The 18,419-nt window shown below is 39.5% G+C and overlaps 1 protein-coding gene across 2 annotated transcripts in view; it reads left to right on the forward strand.

Annotated features, from left to right (window-relative positions):
* Positions 1 to 3,199: 3,199 nt before the first annotated feature.
* Positions 3,200 to 18,419, forward strand: part of pcgf3 (polycomb group ring finger 3) — a 64,233-nt gene continuing 49,013 nt past the window's right edge. Inside the window, exons 1-2 of one of the 2 annotated variants that reach the window (XM_074674160.1) lie at positions 3,200 to 3,359; positions 8,313 to 8,401. The gene's annotated coding sequence lies outside the window, so the exon portion shown is untranslated. The remainder of the gene's footprint in view (positions 3,360 to 8,312; positions 8,402 to 18,419) is intronic. The other variant, XM_074674159.1, reaches the window with a different exon arrangement.

The following is an 18,419-nucleotide window of genomic DNA, read 5'->3' on the forward strand; positions in this document are numbered from 1 at the left end:
TGTGGGTCAGCCGCCGGGAGTGTCATTGTACTGTAACAAAGATCTTCTATATAACAAATGTACCACTCTGATTTTTTTGTTTATGTCTTTAGCAGTGCACAATTCTCATTTACCATTGAAATAGGAATGCAAATGTTTTACAATTAAAAAAATAATAATAATAAAAAATAACAACCTTTATTGTAGGTGTGAATTTCAGAAATTTGTTCTGAACAATGTTAAAACGCTTAACAGAAAATCTGTAAGACATAAGGAAAAAGGTCCAAGAAGCACATTTTCCTTGTTTACTTCAGATGTTGGATTTTCATCTGTTGGATCACAGTTTCCCTATCGACGGTACCTAATGAAAATCTTCTGTGTATAAAAAATAAATAAATAAATAAAATACCTGCAAAACTTTATTCTGTATTTTCATTCTTTGTTGGCATCAATCCTCCCTATTAGTTTTGCTGGGAAAAATAAGGGGCTCTTGATGCTAATTTTTTAGTCCCCCAACTTAAAACAGGTACAGGTTTCTGTATGGAGTTGATAAAGTTTACTCCAATGTGCTGCCTTTCAGTGGAGGAATAGAAATTTAACATATTTTCGGTAAACTCACCCACACAATCTTTTTGTACTACTTGAATGATCACTTGGGGAGTTTCTAAAGGTAAATGTACCATGCAAATGCACAGTGGTGTCATAATTTTCCATCATCCCAGCAACAGGAATGACTCTGAGATTGCTAAATGATGTTGTGCCACAAGGGAAAAAAATAACACCCAATTAAAAAAAATAACCATTTAATTTTAGACCTTAATGCCAGAGCAATAAATGTGTTAATGCTAATAGCCCTGCAGTCTCTCGATCAGTTAACATTATTTCTTGAGGTAATGCATTCAAACAGTTCTCCTGTCAGTAGTTTTTCCATTCTGTACTTTCCAACCACAAAGGAGTGAGACGTCTTACTTTCTCCTCTCTCTCTGTGCACACAGGGAAGAACAACACACCGCTCCCTCTCTTTAACCCTTTAATGTTCAGTTTCTGTTTGAGGAACGTTATCAGAAAAGAAAGAGAGCGAAACTAAATACATAAAAATCCTTTAATAAATTGGAACCACAATTGTCTGTTTTCATGTGGTTTGTTTCCTGTTTTCGAAACAAGGTATATTTTCGTTTACACATGCAGACAGTTTCAGCCTTTGAATGCAGCTGTATGAGTGCCTTTTTACTACAAAAGACCTGATTAGAGGAACTGAAACTAGAAACAAAAAAACGTTTTACATTCAATAGACCTTTTTGAAGGATATTGAAGTTTTAGGAGACAGACACAGGAGAACTTAAAGTTTGTTGTCTGGAAGTTTTAATTCTAGACAAATAACAAAATACTGTCAACTAGAAGTGATGGAATTACATAAAAGAAGCCCACAGGTTTTTATAAAATCAGTATCTCAGATAAGATAACCATTCGTCTTTAACTTGAAGATCTTACTGTACGAAATGAAAAGGGCGTCTTTGTTTAGCATTAAGACAAAAATACAGAAGGAAACGCTTATTGATACTCTTTCAAATTGCACATAATACACACAATACATTTTTATAGCTTGAGAGATAATCAAAAAAGAATCCATACACCCTTTCATGACACATTCAATTGACTGATTCAAAACAAAAATGAAAAAGCGAATTTTTTATAACCTTGGTTTGGAGTCTCTTGAAAGCAACTTGTGCTTTATTTAAATCATCGTCACTGCACAGCTCTTGAAAACTTGAAAATGGGTAGCTATCTCATCCTGCACAAAACATGACTATGTCTGTATGGTTTGTTTATAAACTGTATGTCTGTAGAATCTGGCTTGTGGCATTTCTGTAACAGAAAATTTTGATATTATCTGTATATGACTATTTACAGTCAGTCTACAGTAATATTTCCTGATGGAAGTTCAATCACATCATAATAACATCCATACTGTTACTTTAACCAAAATCAAATTGGTTATATTCAACACTTTGTACGACAATCTTAAAGAGTTGGAACTGAATGTGATCAGTTTTAAGTCTGCTTGGAATAACATTTCTGGGCGTTAAGCCTGCTGAGATTATTACTTTTGCAACAACCACAGGCAGAAATTGCCCCAAAGGTATTTTTATTTTATTGTTTAATCCATGGGTGAGTTCAGACATGCAATTTTCTTATTTTCTCTCTGCTTAATTCTGAAGTCCCATACTTTTCATTTACAATACACAATTAAGGGTTCTATGGAGGTATCATTATTCTAAAAATCTAAAGTCACAAGGCAACAGGTGACAGTTTAAAATATTTTAAAAAGCAAAATTGTGTTAACACTGAAAGTTACATAAAAACTGGTATATGTCCTAAAGTTTTATCCTTTCTACCCCATAAAAATTGAAAAGTGGAGTCATTTTTATACAGTCAAATGATGTAATGTTCCAGACACAGATACCAGATGTTATAACTTTTCAGAGCAATTCATTCACTGATATATTTTATAAGTCGTGGAGAATGTCAACCAAGCCAGTATCTCAACAAAATCTTTAAGAAATTAGTTGATAGAGATCACACAAATGTCTGTGAATGATTAGTAAAACATGTTTCCATCGATTAAGATCTGCTTTTTGTACATTTATCATTTCCCTGGATCAGAGAAAGGAATTTCCTCAGAGTGGTAGATGTACTGGGTGAACCCCCTTTGTGATAAAATGCACATTAATATGATTGTAATTCAAAGTACATAGATTTTTCTGCTTGATTGTGTGTTGCTGAATATGCATGTTTCTATTCTGTGTACTGTTGTCACTGTATAAGTCCTATCCTATTTGTTGTTACTCGGTTGTGTTGAAAGAGGTCTCTAAGGCACAAGGTTAATTGTAATGACCACATTGATTTATTGTAACTTAAAAAAAAAAAAACAAAAAACAAACAAACAAAAAAAACCAAACAAATAGTGTAATCTTGGTTTTTTAAACCACCACAAGACGTATCATTTATATCTCTACTGCAGTTATGGCCAAAAAATATTTATTTTTCTTAATTTAGACGGGCTAATTGTAGCTTAACTGTACTTTCATTTTATTTGTGTTGAAAAAAAAAAAAGCTTCTGAGTTGGTCTGTTTCCTTGAAATGAATAATGAATGACACACTGTGGATTGATTCTAAAAATTAGTTGCACTCGCTCTCTCCACCCGCTCTTCCCCCACACCACCTCCGGCTGTGCTTTGCGCATGCGCACACGCATCTCCAGGAGTGCTGTTTCGGCCTGTTCCGCGGCCGCTCGGTCATTTTCGCCTCTTTGTTTTACTGATAGTGGATTTAACTCGGATTCAACCCAATATCCAGCGGACCGTGCTGCTCCCAAACAGGTTAGTTCGCCTAACTGGACTTCTTCTCTTAATGTTTCGTCCTCGGAGGGTCTGTGACCGGTTTACGGTCCCGGTTTGCACCCCTCCTCTTCATTTTTCGCATGTCTCTTTCCGCTGGCTGCTACGGGGCATGCTATACGTGTTGTTTTATGTGTCTATGTGGTGGTGTATGGCGGCGCCGGGCCCTGCAGTTGCACACCGGGGATGGGGGTTTTTGAGGGGAAACGTGCATTGTAACGGCTGCTTTAGAGCGAACCGGGATACACTCGGTTAGCCGAACGGGAGAGGAGACTCGGGCAGCCGCCTCTCCGCCTGTCTCGTCATGTTTCACCGCTGTTGTTCCTCTCAGCTCCCAACACCAATTCTCCTTTTTCCCATTGAGGAGGAATGCTCTTGAAAAAACCTCTTGCTCCACCATTAAGCTAACCTCCCCCTGCTGCCGTCCAAAGTTCACTATGTGCGTGTGAGAGAGTGTGTTAATGTGGAGGATCAGCATGAGGTTTAGATTAAATCAAGACACAAAGTTGGTGCATTTTTTCTCTTCTGGGTGGATGTCGCCCCTCACCAGACTGCTGCTGCTGCTGCAGCCCTGTGTGACATTGTAGGGGAGAAAGCGTGCAGAGCAGCCAACAAGTCTGTGCAGTTATCCTGGAAATAGATGCAACCAAAAGATAGCAGTCTGTTTCTTCTGGGTTTGAGTAACGCCTCTATTAGCTTTTAAATTCAGGGGCTTACTCAACTTTTCTGGCAGGGCTCGTTGTAGCTCAGGAAGCATGGTTGGGCTGATCCTCAAGTCTAAAGATGTAGGTGTATGTAGGTTAAAACTGGAACAATTGTGGTTGCAAAGTGATTTTTTTTTTCCCACTCAACTTTCTATATTTCACCTTTGCCCCAGCCACATCTGCAGAGCGAGACTGCAAAAACCTCAGATTTGTCTGTAGCTGAGTTCTTCAGGTCCCCTCTCACTTTCACACAACACACATTTCTCATGTGAGAGTGGAAAGTTTGTCTTTGCTCATGTGGAATAAAGCAGGATTTTGTCTCTTTAAGTTGCTTTTGTTTGTGTGATATGAAACCAATGGTGTAAATACTTGGAAGTTAACTTTTTATTGCAAGCGGAGCGCTTTGTGTGTTGTTTGACCTGAACATTTGCTTATTCATGTAGTCTGGATTTCACAGAACTCTGAAATATTAGGATCTTGCTCAAAGATATTGAGGTCCTTGCACTCTTCCTAAAATGACCTCAATGAGCTGCATGTGTGAGCATGGACATGGTAAACAAGAAAATCTTAAAGTAATGACTAAAATAAGACATAAATTGAACATTTTAGGGGGAGTATTCCTGAAACCCTCTGAAATGCATGTGCAACATTTGTTAGTCAGCTCCATCATTTTGCAATAACCTACTTCACTTTTCTTTTATAGATTTATTACACCAACATCTGAAATTCCTCCTCTGTATGTTGGAAACAGGTTGCAAATACTTTGATACTCTGATCATCCCCCTGTTTCTCTAAAGAGACCAAAACACCCCATAAGAACTCAAATTGAACAGTGTTTTTGCTCTGACAGCATCTTATTTTTTCTATATCAAGGCATAAATTCTCAAACATTTTAAGATTCAAGCACACAGACGCAGATAAAGTGCTTCATGACATAAATACATGTTTTTGCATAGGTTTGACCCTTTACTTAAACCACTGTCTGACTTTTTGCCCACATTCAGTCAAGCTGTTGAGTGTCAGATGTGTGAACATCTTTGATCTACAGGTAACAGATCAGTGCAGCTCTATAAGCCACAGACCTGTGCTATAGTGAGAACACTGCAGTAAAACAAAAGAGCGTTAATCATCTTGGTGCTGAGTTCAAGCGAGGGCACCCTGTGTGTATTATTGACATTGCAGCTGCCCCAGGCTTCATCATCATCATGTGCTCCTAACACTAGTGGGAGTAAACCGTCAACATTTGAACCTCCAAAACCTGACTAACAGGGTGCTTGTTGTCAGCACCTGACTCACAGGTTGTCATATAATTGATCATTTTGTGTCTCTGGAAGTGCACACACTGTGCATGTGTTCTCCATGCTGCTGTGAGCTTCAGTAGACGCTCGAGTTAAAGAGCTGAGATGCTCTGAAGCTTTTTACCATCAGAGGGGAAGGAGATCTAACGTTGGTGAGTCCAGATTTTCTCAAAGGAGACTTTTGGCTTGTCTTTTAACTTGATTTTTTCGGGTTACTTTGGAAAACGTGTCCCAGCTTGAGACTGGGTTCTTGAACGCTCTGTGTGCTGCCTCTCTTTCTGCTTTAAGTCAAATAAAAGCAGCTGTATTTTCTTACCTCATGCCACTGGCTCCTTTTTAAAGCCCACCACCAAAGGACCTCCCTGACCTGACTCATGGCTCACAGCCAGTTTAATCTTACTTGGCCACTGCTCAGAGATACCATACGATACGGCTGTTACGTAAGACCACACATACGCACCAAGCATCAACTTTCACGTTAGTTTTCTGCTGACTTTGCAAGAGAACCCCAAATTAACTGCAACCTCTGACCTGAAATTGGACAACATATAACAGCTTATGTTTAATGTTGCTATAAGATCTCTAATGCACAGCTACCTAGGACACTTCATTTGACCTGTCACCCCCAAATGTGCACCCCTAACAATGTTAACAGTCCCATTGGGTAGTCAGATAAAACTGTCAGAGTGAAAGCAAAGACAGGCAGGAAGTGGCCTCTTCTGGACTTGATAACAGAAAAAAAATACTCACTGAGTAGTTCTCAGTGCTCGAAGATGCAATTTTCCTTTCTATGTCAGACTGCAGGAAACTATGCTTTCTCAATGAGCTGCTGAGCAACTGTGGACAACCCCCCCCCCCCCCCCCCCCCATCTCATGCTTACAAATGAAGCTACTGTTTGGGGAAGCCTCTAAAATCTTTGTTTCTTTAAGTGTTCAGCAAGAGAACATAAAATTTGTTCTTTACAGAAAAGTAGGTGATTACAGAAAGAGTGGGTAAGATGAATCTGCTCGCTGATTTTATTTCAGTGTGATTTAGATAGAACTCACTGATTTGTAAAAAGTTTTGGGTTACCTACAGGCAAACACACTTCCTAGAGAAATGTAGTACAAAGTGTATTATATGGCTTTGAAAGAGGAGAGAGGTGTGAAAGCTCTGCTGAGATATGCATGAAACAAGACTTTACAGCTCTGTTAAATTATTACTGCTACAATTGTTTCAGTCTTCTTTCTTAACGTTTGTTAGTCGAGAGTTACAGCTGCCCTGTTCACTTAGAAAAGAAACCAAGCAGGAGTGTGTTTATTTCTATGTAGGCAAGAGACAAAGCACCAACCTAAGGTGTTTTTTGACCAGGAGGTTCAGAAGCTTATAGTTCCTGACAAAATATTTCAGAAGCTTTTTTGTTGATAAACCATTTCAAAAAGCCAGAATCAGTTTTAACTTAAGAAACTGCGGACTGCTCTACTGTCTTTAGCGTGAAGACGACAAAGATCGACAAGTGTTATGGCTGAAATACAAAGCCTGTCAATTGATGTTCATCATCGGGCTTGTATTTTTTGACACATATAAAACTTAACCAGGATGCATTGCAAGAATTCTACTTTTTAACAGCTGTTATGAACTCAATATCCACTGACACATTCAGTTAAAGGTCTCCAGTTTACAGGGTCACTCAAGCTGCAGAGACACACATTCACACTTTCAGGCTCAAAGAAGTCCATTGTTCAAGAGTTATTGTAACACACAGTGGGAGCTTTTCCAATTGGACCGGCGCAATCAAACCCATGAATTAGCCGGTGAAGCAGGTCTGGCGTTGCCACTGCCAGCTGATCAGAGCAGGGCCGACTGTGGGCGAGGCTTTACCTTTCTCGGCATGTCTTCACCAGCTCAGTTTACAATGCTAAAGATGTGTGGCTAACTTATACTAAAATCTATTGACAGAGCCTACCCGTTCCAATCAGCAGCGTTCTGTCATTAGTAAGTTAAGGCACAGACTGACTAGAGTTATTTAGCTGACATCTCCCACTGTGGTAAACAAAGTCATTACCTGTTCAACAGAAACTCCGTTGTTTCTGTGTCAGTCTTCAGTCCCAAATCCCTCTGCAGCTTTTTCCGCCGGTCGTACATTTCTCCAATATTCAGTCTCTGTTGGCACCTGTATAGCTCATAATTCTTCCTTGCTTCAGCCTTTTCCTTGAAACTTTTTCGATTTCTTCCCTTCGCTGTGGAGGGTAACAGTAACAGCTTCCTGGTGTCGGTCTTCTCTGGCTCCACGACGCTTCGGTAGCTGAGCAGCTAGCTGACGTGAGAGGGGTAGTGGGGAAGGACGAGGTGGGACCATGGGCAGTGGGGTGCGGAGAAGGGGAGACAGGGGATTGGATGGACTAACGCACAAATCCGAAATGAGGGAAATGGCGGTTCAGATTGGTCAATTATTAAGCCGTTTTACAGCTGCTGTACTGAATGGATTTTTTTCGTTCTTTTTGGTTTTTATATTGTGTAGATTGGACCATAACGACCTCAAAACGGTGTTAATAATAATTACCTAGCTTCAAATCGTCGACCATAGCTGTAACCAAATGTAAACCCTCTGGTTAAGAACACGCATTTCCATGGTAAATTTTCTGCAGTCGACATCACCTTAGAATGCAACACTTTAGAGTGCTAACCGTAACTTTAATCAACGAGCAAGGTAAACATGCTAGAATTGGATTGATTTGGTGCAATGTGTGATCAAGTTGTCTCACTTCTGTTCTGTTTTAACAAACAGAACAGTGTCTAACAGCCTGGTGTTAATAAAGAAAGCTGGGTAATAATCACACTAAGAGAGCTGTCCTTGTATAACAAATTATATCATCTGACTTGTTTCTGTGATTCTGTGTATTCTGCAAGATCTTACTAAAGTGAATGGGGGTTGCTGTGCTCTCTCATGCAGCGCTAATATTGGACTGAACATACCCATAAGCATCAGGAGTGCAGCCATTCAAACTTGCAACTTCTGCGGAGATCTGCTGATAACATCAGGTACAATGATATGAATTTACTGCATCTAATCTAATTTTGATGCACACATTTGATCTGTTGAATTAGACAAGAAAGAAACTTCATGTCAAGGGTGATGTGCTGCAATTGCACAATTAATACTGCCAATGGAACCAAATAGCAGAAGACAAATGTAATGACAGATGATGTTCAAATTGAAAACTGCCTGAGGAATTGTTTTTGGTATTGGCTTGATACTACACAAGTAAGAATTGATTATTGAATGAAATAAGATATCAAAATGCTCCACCACAGACACTCAGGCACTCGACGACTGTTTCAGAAGTCTCTCTGTTCTGTTTCTAAGTTTGATGTCCTATCTGCTTTTATTCGTAAGGCCCTGTTTTTTATCAAAGGAGAAAAAACGTTTTCATTAAACAAGATGACATTCATCAAACACCTATTTTAGTCAGCATTTAGCCTCATTTGTGAATTAACTTCTCAGTCAAACATTTGAGCTTAGTTGCTGTGAAGTGCAGAGCGTGGTGAACAATGGGGCTGGGCTGATTCAGGTTCAGTAAAAAGTGATCAGCAGAACTTAGGTTTTGGTTTCCTATGATGATGTCTTCTCCCCCCTGGAAGATATAATGGAGGTTAGTTGTTGCTGAGTGATTTTTGTAAAAGTTACATGAAGTCATGAATTTTGATTTCTTGCATCAAATGGCAGCATGTTTGTCATGCGGCTAGCTGGCCAACATAGCAAGACAAGTTCAAGTTTTAAGCTGTTAACATTTGCATTGCTCACTTTCCATTAAGTTGAGATCAGATACCAATATTTAAAGGATAAGTTCAGTTTATACAGCTTTTACATTGTTTATAGAATGAAGTAGAACAAAATACTCACCTAGAAGGCTCTCCTGATCCAAGCAGTGCTTCGGGAGATATTTAGATCCGAAATCATGCAGCAGACATACGTATAATGAGATCCATCTGGGCATAGACAGCGCTGCTCCTAAAACTGCATTTATCGTCCAAAAACTCGTGTTTTCAGCTATATTCCATCATGGTCCGCTCCAGGTGAGTCCTCTGCTGCAGTCTGTGTCACTCCAGACAGCCCTGTGTGGCTGTACTGACATCTGAACTGATGAAGACTTTGTTTACGCTTGCCCCTCAAAGAAAGGAGAAAGTGGAGTCAGCTCTCCAGAGAGTACTGCGCATGCGCGGAGGGGCAAAGGTAAACAAAGTCTTCGTCAGTTCAGAGATCATTACAGCCACACAACAATGTCTGGAGTGACACAGACTGCCGCAGAGGACTAACCCGGAGCGGACCATGATGGAATATGGGTGAAAAACATGAGTTTTTGGACGATTGATGCAGTTTTAGGAGCGGAGCTGTTTCCCATTATAAGGGCGTCCGCTGCATGATTTTGGATCTAAATATCTCCCGAAGCACTGCTTGGATCAGGAAAGCCTTCTGGGTGGGTATTTTGTTCTACTTCATTCCATAAACAATGTAAAAGCTGTAACAGAAAGAATCAGGGAATGAGTTGGGAATCTATTTACAAAGTGTTTAATGCATATTGATAATTTACAGATATCAACTAGAAAAGCACTCGGAGAGTGCAGACCTCTGTCAAGCATATTGTGATTGTCATGCAACACTTTAGTCCTACTAAAATGCTGTACTTCCTTTCAGCTGACTGTCTGCTCCAATTTGGTGTTAGTCACAGATTTGTGCGATAATTTGTTACTTGATGGTGTGGAAAATTATGATGACCCAGTAGATGTTTCATATTCCGGAACTTAGTATCCAGAATATTGCCAGGATTTGGATCTTACTTTTATGTCTGTCAGAAATTATTGAGACCTTCTCTTGTATTGTTTTGCAAAGCAATCAGACCATTTATCGTGAAGTTACACGTATGGTGAAAAAGGCCCTGTCTCACAATGATAAAGAATCCTCGAAAAAAAAAATCCTGGATCCAGACAGTGATCCAGATCACCTCCAAAATTTAATCACTTTGTCCTTATCCCATTTTGAGCATTTTCAGAAAACGTAATCATGTTTCAAACGTTTTTTTTTGCAGCTGCTTACACCTTTGAGCCAAGACAGTTAGGGAGACAGATGCAGACAGATAAGAAACAATTATGCCATAAGTTCCCACAGCACTAAAATTATCATGTTCACAGTAATGACAGGAAAAAAAATAAAATAGTTTTTGATGTTTTCGTTTCCATAGGTCAGAAAAACAAAACCAGATTCTTGACCAGTATCCTATGTGGGAACATAGGCACACTCCCTCCCCACTTGTTTTGTATTTTCTTGACTACCAAGCTTGTTTGTCTCCGTAATTTGTCAAAGGTCATGTCCAAGACCAAGGAACTTCTTTTGAATGGAAAACAAATTAGAAAACTACTTACTTTTTATGTTGTCATCACTTTTCTATCAGATCATGTTACCTGAAAAAAAAAAAACACAACCAAAGGTCTCCTTTTCAAAAGTGTCCTGGCCTAGACAGGCCGCAACACAAGCAAAAAGAACTGATAAAGACAAGAAAGGCAGGGGAAATTTCTAGACCTTTTAGTGTCAGCATCTGTCATATTTGAGGCAGCTCAAGTGATAGACCTAAAAATCACCAAACTAGATGAATAAAGACATTTCTGGGTCTTGTTTACGAGTCCACCGCTTTCAAGTAAACACAGCCCTGGTTTCAACCTCCTCCATGTTGTTTTAGTGAAGTGTTGGGTTTCGAAACCAACTGCAGGAAGATTTGATTAACTTTTGTTTTCATTTAGTCCCCATCAGATATACAGTCTGTACTGAAAATGCCAGTCAAGTTTTTTTTTTAAATATGATAGTCTAGATATGCTTCCATTCACTGCTGCAGGAAAAAGACAAATTACTGACGTGTTTTGATTCTCAGTTTCTTGTACTTTCATTACTTTGTCACTAAATCTTCAGAGAGCTCTCCAGGCTGTACTAATTGAGCTCAGCTTTCTCCGTTTAATGCTCTTGACAACTTTGTCTTTCTAAGTGTAAGGATGATTTTTAGTAAATAAAAGCTTGTGATGTATTTTTTAAACAGTGAGTGCTGGCATCCTTCCTCCTACTCATCTGTCAACTGAATGATTCAGAGGATGCTCAGCCACTTCAAAAAGATGACCTGAAAAAGAGGATTCATAAAACTGAATTGGTGTTGGTGCTATTTCACCTCCACATCATGTAGCAGATTTTACACTTTTTCTAAAAAAAGCTGCGTTACTTCTTACTGCAGCTCTTCCAACATACAATAAAGCAGGTCAGCTTTATTTATTGGTCTGTCAGCTGTTTGATTAAGCGTGCTCAGGGGTCACTGAGGGTCTGCTTATTGCTCTAACTTCCCATGAAAGTCTGCAATAGAGCGTTTCACAAGTGACAGCACCATTTAGCATCTCTGTCAGTTTAATGAACCCAGAGAGCCTTTTGTAAATGAACGTCGGTGGGCCAAATGATGAATTAATTACTCATCGGCTTGTACTTGAGCGCGGCTTGTACAGTAAATGGGTGATAACTGTCATCTCCGGGTTGGTGTGAGACTCACTGTGATGAAGCCACAAGCCCAGAGTTTGTGGTTCAAACTGGAAAAGCAAGACAGCGCTACACTGCTGAGCATGTTAACCAACAAACCCACGTAATGGCTCATTGCATCCTCAGAGCTGCTGCTTCACCACAGACTGAATAAAATCATTTGAATATTTTTACTCTGAGGGATGGAAGAGGGGAATTATTAGCTTTGGTTCTGTGTCAGTATTGATGGTTGTGTTGACAGATGGTCGCTGAAAATGGTATGTAATAATAGCAACATTGGCGCTGAGAAGAGTCAACAACTATCTTACATCATATTTGGTGTTAAAAGTAAGATTTTAGATTGATTATGAGCTTGGATGGAAAGATTCGCAGGTTTTGGCTTCTTAAAAGTTTTATTTTAAAAGATACTTGTCAGCTATAGAAAACTTGGATGTTTTTTTTTTTTTTAATTTCTTTTTAGTTTGGTGCTTCACCTTAGTAAAACCTTTCTCATGATGTTTTTAACTTAACTTTGCCGCATTGTTTTTTCCTTTACCTCTTCAACACTTAATATCTTTATTCACTCTTTAGAGCTCAGTGGTGTAACTCTTGTACACTTTTTATGCAGTATAAAATATATGTTTTCACTGGACAACAAAGCTGATTTTAAAGACTCATGTTCTGGCTTGTAAAGTCATTGTGTTGTTGGTCGCAAAAGCTAAACTAATCACCAATCTTGATATCATGATCATAAATCAGAGCTGCTTCGAAACCTTTCCGTCATCTCTGTAATGTCTGTGCCTTTCCCTCCAGCCTGAACATTTAAAGTGACCTTCAGTGACCTCGCCTCTTTGCAGAGCTGAGCTCATGGTATAGGAGCATGGTGTTGGTGGTCTAGGACCTTTCCCTCCCCCCTGAATCCCCTTCTGAATCCCCTCCTCCCCCCACTTACTCTCTAGTGTCATTAACACAGAGGTCAGTAGGCCAAGAGCTTCAGAGGAGGCGACTTTGACCCAAGGATTTGTCTCTGTATGCGAGCTTGGTTTGGTGTCAGTGACAAGTAGGGAATCAGATCTGGATAAAGAAAAATCTGTGTTTCTGTTAGATTCATTGTAAATCACTTACACTTCACTTAAAGAAGACGGCTTGCAGTCAGAGGATTCAACTTATAGTAATTTATTTTGTCAGGATATTGACTGAGTGAAACAAATTTGTGGAGTAGTTTACTTGTATAAGTGGTGCTAGACTTGGAGGGAAGTTAATAGATTTCTTAATTTCAGAGTAATTCTTTGTATGCATATTAAAGTAGTTGCTCTCAGGACTGGGTGTTTCATCAAATTTGACTCCCCTAAATTATAACAAGATGATAAAGATCAAACGGTTACTTGCCTGCTGTGTTTTGATTTTTTTTTATTTTTTACATTAGCTTGTGCCTAACCCCTGATCCCAAACAAACCACACTTCAACTGGTCTTAAAATTGGCTCAACTCAAGTGGCCCTGGTGCTAGTTCAGAGTTTGTTCAACTTAGGATTTGTCTAAGAACCAGGTCTTCACATCACTTTATACACCTTTTTATGCAGGGCCTGCACTAGGTGCCCTAAGATGCATCTGTAACTTGTAAGGTTAGTGAATCCTGGGTATGTACAGCCAGCGATCAATCTACCAACGCAAACCTCACCAAGCAGAGCTAGCGTAACCCTGCTTTACATTTAATTGATAGACTCGCAAGTTTAAACAGACCACCGCAGAATAACAGCTGCATGTGGGTTGCAATAAACATATCACAGATAAACCCATGTTTTAGTCCGTGCTCTATCACTCTGCTTTTGTCTGCTCTTCCTGCATTTTTTTATTTGAGAGTCCCCCCCCCCAGTGGTGCCATCACTACAAAATAAATCTAAGAAATGTTCAATGGCGCCCTTACCAGGAATACTTAGGAATAGTTGCTAGACAACCATTTTATGCGTTGATAATCTCAATTAATTGCAGATTATAAACAAACAAATATAGCAAATACGAATATATTTTAAAATCACTCATTAAATCCTCACAGGGCTTTTAAAGTTAACAAATTCTCCTTCATTGTGTGACACTCTGATAGCAGAACCTCTCTTTGCTGCCGCAGAATCAGTTGTGCAACAAGACATGAGAAATGAGGGCCAACATTGTCTTAGGAAACAGGAAGTTAAGGTCTTAGGGGAAGGCATTAATATTGCATGTGGAGACTGTGGCCTTAATGGCCCAAGGTTATTGATTGAAATGTTTGACCAAAGTGCTCAATATGAGCGCCTTCCTACAGCCAAGCAGAAACAAAGCGCCTCCCTGATCTGCTTCTGTTTTCAGCACAGAGTGGAAAAGCTCCCAGTCTCACCCATGGAGCTGCTCAGACGGCGGCGTCTGCTGGGCATGACTAAGAATTTAAAGCAGAGTGATGAAGACACATGTTCAGTCAGCACCCCCTCCCTGTGTAAATATAAAGGTTTAAAATACAGTGCATCAGTGCAGCGTTGTCAGGATAAGTGGCAGGTAGGTGCTCTGTCAGCGCTAAGTTCATTACAGAGGTGACGTTTCTGACAGGCAGGACAAGTTAAGTGAATTTTACCCCAGAGATCCTTTTAGGAGGTGAAATGTGGTTGGTTATTACACAGATTTAGCCTTTAACATTTAAATGACAGTATGTTACTCTAACCAGAGCTGAATGTGCAAATTAAAACCCAGAAAACCAGACTGAAACACCAGGTGGACATACAAGGGTGTATATGGCTACATTTTTGTAATTCCCCTTTGCCTCCCTGGATATAAAGCTTATCCTGTCCCCAACCTTGGTGACATTTCAACACAACATTTAGCCAGGAGTCACATATCCAGACATCTTGGTGAAAGCTAAACCCTTTTTTTCCAACCATACAAAGGCTTGTTTCAGAGCTAATCACGCTTTCATGCTGATAATTTTTTGCATGGCAGGGAGGCGGGGAAGCACTGAGCCTCGGGACTGTGTCACACAGAGAGAGAACAGCCTGTGAACATCAAACTTTTGGCAGATGGTTTTAATTCAAGTGTGTTTTTGGGGCTGTAGAAGCGCACCCAGCTGAAGTCAGAGAGGAGACACTGAGCTAAAACTGTCTGAGTTACTGCCAAAGCTGCCATGAGCCTTGTGTCACAGAAACCCTGAAGAATCAGGTAACGAACAGATTTTCTTTGTGATACTCAGAGAGTTTTGACACAGTGTTATTCCTGTTCACATGAGCGCAGTGTCTGATTCCTCCTCTGGTGTCAGTAATGTGGAGCTTGTCTGTATGCTCTGAATACGTGACCTACACAATATAAGGAAAATATGCGCTGTATTATTACAATTATATCAACAAGGATTTGAAGTTCTGAAGTCATATTATATAAAGTTAGCGCAAAAAGTAAGGAATTTGTGTTTGGTAGACTGTGTGTGTGTTGTAACAATGCTTCTTGGCAATATATCTAGAGTGTTTGGTTTATACCCATGAAAAATTAGCCAAATCTTCTCAGCTAATGCCGAACTACTTATTCTGCTGTTGAGTCTTGTTTGTTGGATAGACGGAATGAACAAAACATATTAAAAATCACATTATTTATTTATTTATTTATTTAACAAACAGGAGCCTCATCATGCTGCTTACTAGCCGGATCAGGCACTGTGTGCAATGGCATCTAGGGCTGCAGCTATCGAGTATTTTAGTATTCGAGTATTCTACTGAAAATCCCATCGATTAATCGAGTAATCGAGTAAAATACATTTTTGTTTAGTTAAAGAGCAGTTATTTTTTAAATGAAAATTTTTCTCTTCACGAAATAGAAATTTCTGATACAGCATGTCAGTAAGACCACTTGCTTTGGTAGCTCCAAAATTTGTAAACACACTTTGACATCTCATCAAATGTTGCGAACCCAAATGGCACCTGTTTTGTAGAATGACCCATTAGTCTCCAAACTCCAGAAAAGAAGCTAGATTTGATGCTAGTTGCTATTTTGTATAAGAGATAGCTTGATGGGTCTGAAAACTCTCTTAATTTGGCCTCAGCTCTATTTGAAATACTATTCTTTGATCTTTTTAAAAATTAAACGATTCCTCGAGGCGGAGAAAATTACTCGAGTATTTTTTGTCATCGAGTACCTCAAATCATTCAAGGAATCGTTTCAGCTCTAATGGCATCCCATTCTTCAACCGTCAATAATGTGGTTGTGTTGGTCACTCTGGCACACCCAGGCCGATCCCACAAGAGTTCACTGGGGTAGAGGTCAAATTTGCTTCCTTGCTCAATAATGTCCAAACTTGTTTTTTTCGTGACACCAGTTAGTAGTTGCAATATTACATGGGTGCTATCCAGATCAGAAAAATAAGTAGGGCTGCAGCTATCGAATATTGTAGTATTCAAGTATTCTACTGAAAATTCCATCGATTAATAGAGTAATCGAATAAAACACATTTTTGTTAAGTTAAAAAGTAGTTGTTTTTCAAATGAAAATTAGTTTCAAGCAAGTTTAAAATCAAGTGACTTTGGGTGATAGATTCCAAGTTCTGTGCGATCTGTTGAGATATGAGATATGAGCAGCTGATGCAGATCAATACATGCTTTCATATCAGTCTCCAAACTCCAAAAAAAAAGCTAGATTTGTTGCTGGTCGCTATTTTGACAAAGAGGCAGCTTGAGGGGTCTGAAAACTCTCTAAATATGGCGTCAGTGCTATCTGAAATGCCACTCTTTGATCTTTTTAAAAATTTAACAATTCCTCGCGGCAGAGAAAATTCCTCGATCATTTTTTGTAATCGAGTACCTCGAATTATTCGAGGAATCGTTTCAGCTCTACAAATGAGGCATACCAATTCTTTGAGGAGACACCTGCTAACCAATCAGTGCTCATGCTCACAGAATTTGTCTGAAAATCAGGCATCTGATGGTCAGACTAGAGCCGATAACGATGGCAGAATCATTCGTGTGGCATTGGCGGGGAAGATTTGGCATTTTTCTCATGGGCACAACCACAACTTGAGCTCTGCTGCTCATCCTACAAACGCATGTTCTGTATTGTGGCACTATTAAAAACAAATAAAGTGTTTTTCAGTAGCACATTTGTTGTGAAGAAATATGCTACAAAAAGAAGTAATCTACAAACAATTTCCCCCTCCACTTTTTGTGCTTAGTCTATTTGAAACAGATGGCTGGTGATTTGATTCTCTCATGGGACACATAAAAATTAATGTGTTGTCAGGTTCAATAAGCTTGTTTGTGAATGAATTTAATGACATGGCTCAAGAGCTTTCTTTAATGCTGCCCAGGTACCAGAGAGGCCTGGGTGTGAATAAAGGTGAGAGACAAGAGGTCTCAGATCTGTCACCTGATATCTGATACTGACAAGCAGTCTGCTACACTACACTTTGACCAGAGTCACTCCTATATCAGAATTTTGATCACTAATTAGTTTTTAATTGCTGCAAAACACCAAGTATTCATATACTGCATTGTTTTTTGCCATGGTTTTCTAAAAACAGTGCAGTATTCGACCACCTAGTAAGTTTTAGAAATTGACTACACTTCTTGCCAAAATCTTCCTCCAGACAAGAGGATTTTTGGAGCAGAAAAGAGGCCAGTTAGTTATGTAGCCGATGCACCAGCCACAACAAAATGAGGCACCATTTGGCCAGCTGCTGGTGGTCCCGAGGATGATTATCTGGGATAGGGAAGAGCTGCTTTGCATCTTGACAACATGCAGCAAAGATTACAACTGTTGCACCAAAGTCTGGCTCACTGCTGGGACTGGAAATAAGAGTGAGAATCTGTCCTCTGACAGCCTTTTGTTTAATCCTCTCATCACAAACGGCTGTCTGAAGGTCGATGGTGGAGTTGTTTCAGCTTCATTCATGTTTTTAGATCAGCTTTTTTTAGTTGCTGCTATCTGCCATCTGTTGTGCAAAGATTAAAAACTCAAATCTAACACATGGAAGTGATGATAATTTGGAGCACAATGATATCAGACAAACTTAACATGTGTGAAGCTTCATTTTCTGGTAGTTTACAGAGCTGTGTTTTGGGAAAAGCCTGTGCTTTCATGACAGCTTTATTCAATAATTTGACAGTTGAGAGAGATGTTTTTCATTCCTCTTGATGATAAAGGATTAGTATGAAAAAAACAAAACATCAGATTTTACAGCTTGTTATTCTGCTGCGCATCACTGGGGGAGTAACAGTCAGCCACTCAATACTCCACGGTTTAATGACTTCATTAATTTAGACTTTCTTGTATCACCACTTTGTGGTTGGTTTCTGTTCTTGAGAAACTCCTTTGATACCTTTTGTCGCCTGGAAATTTAGCCTTAAAAGGCTCTCCAGTTTAAGACAACAAGTGAGTAGCAGCATGGTGGCGCTAGTCTCCTTATAGAGGTCCTGGATGTAAAACCATTTTCTTGTTTAGCATTTTTATTAAACTAAAAACTTGCCATTATACAGCGAGGGGGAGGCTCTTCAAGCTCCGGTTGGTCGTTA

Source organism: Halichoeres trimaculatus, unplaced genomic scaffold (genome assembly GCF_033239565.1).
Source record: "Halichoeres trimaculatus isolate MK-OKI-2021-1 unplaced genomic scaffold, fHalTri1.1 fHalTri1_scaffold_7, whole genome shotgun sequence".
Lineage (NCBI taxonomy): Eukaryota > Metazoa > Chordata > Actinopteri > Labriformes > Labridae > Halichoeres > Halichoeres trimaculatus.